The sequence below is a fragment of the Crocuta crocuta genome, unplaced genomic scaffold (assembly GCF_008692635.1).
Source record: "Crocuta crocuta isolate KB4526 unplaced genomic scaffold, BGI_CrCroc_1.0 scaffold613, whole genome shotgun sequence".
NCBI lineage: Eukaryota > Metazoa > Chordata > Mammalia > Carnivora > Hyaenidae > Crocuta > Crocuta crocuta.
In genome coordinates this window covers 281,032-282,441 of record NW_027528880.1, presented here as the reverse complement: position 1 = coordinate 282,441, position 1,410 = coordinate 281,032, and the positions used below count along the sequence as shown (strand labels likewise).

General features: G+C 66.0%; 1 protein-coding gene across 1 annotated transcript in view; it reads left to right on the top strand.

Annotated features, from left to right (window-relative positions):
* GATA5 (GATA binding protein 5) overlaps positions 1-1,410 on the top strand; it is a 13,636-nt gene that overhangs the window by 339 nt on the left and 11,887 nt on the right. The window lies entirely within an intron of this gene.

The following is a 1,410-nucleotide window of genomic DNA, read 5'->3' as shown; positions in this document are numbered from 1 at the left end:
CCCTGCCCCCTGGGGACCAGGAAAGCCAGGAGGCAGCTCCCACCCCCACCCCCAGCGTGGGGCCCAGGAGCCCTCCAGTTCCCCTCTGGGAAAGGGTGTCCCCTCCCCCCTCCCCCCTCCCAGGGGACCCTTCCACCCAAGAGGCCGGCAGCAGGCAGGGGAGGTGCCCAGGGCCGCTGTCACTGTCATTCACAAGCTCTGGGGCCAAGCAGCAGCGAGCAGGTCCCATGGGGTGGGGGATAAAGGAGCACACGGGGGTTTTCCAGGCCCCCCAGCTGACGTCATCTTGGAATGAGAAGACAGCATGTGGGGGGAGGCGGGAGGAAGGTGGGAAGATGGGGGTGCTTCCTACTTCCTCCAGCTGCTTTCTCCCCTGGGGTTTCCCTAATAGGCCTTGCGCCTGTCGGGGTGGACACATGCAGGCAGACTTGGGCTTGCACGGCTACCTGCATGTGCTGCGTGTGTGAGTGCGCTGTGTGTGCAAGCACGCTCACGTTTGGGGGTTCACTGAGGGCGTCAGCACCCCGCGCCCTGGGCAGGAGCCCCCCACCCCGGGCCACACACAGGAACACAGCTCCTGCATAGACCCTTACAGTGGCCATAGGACCCCACCCTCCCCGGCAGGCCTCAGTGACACTCTGCACACAGGACAGAGGGGCCGTCCCCAGAGCTGAAGGGCAGGGCATGGTGAGGCCCTGGCGCCACACCTCCCACCCGTGTGGGCCTGGTGAGGCTGGTCTGCCCCCTGCTCTGAGCCTCTGAGCCCCGGGAAAAGGTTGAAGGGGCAGCCCCCCGCCCCCCGAACCAGGTGCAGCTGAGCTCCAGGGGGACCCCTGAGCACACTGGCAAATGGCGCCTGGAGTGTGGACGCCGGCACTGTGGCTGGTGCTGTGGCTCCCGCTGTCCACACGGGACCTCATGTGCGTGCGGGAGCACGGGGTGTGGGAACCCCAACGTCCCGGGGAGACCCTGCCTGCAGCCTGCGGGAGTCTCCCCAGGACATCGACAGCGCCACTCCCCTGTCCGTGCTGACCGGCCGGGGCTGTCCTCGTCACTGATGCGGCCACGCACAGCCCGGCTCATGACAGCTGAGAGCTGCCCGGCGGGGGCAGGGACGTGGGCAGGGACGGCCCGCCCCGACGTGACGATGGCCCGCGGCAGGTTAGACAGAGCTGAATGAAGCTTAGCACTTCCGACCGGACAGTTTTGGGGTAATTTGACAAACAGAATTCCCAAGCGCCCAAACACCTGTGGCCACGTTTTACTTCTAAGGGTGTGTGTTGCCCTGGATGCGTTTCCAACTCCAGATGACACAGTCCCGCAGAGACGTGGAGGGGCGGGTTTGCAGGGGCAAGAGCCCTCGGCGGGGAGGGGGCTTATGCAAAGAAAACAGAGCTGGGGGGTCACAGA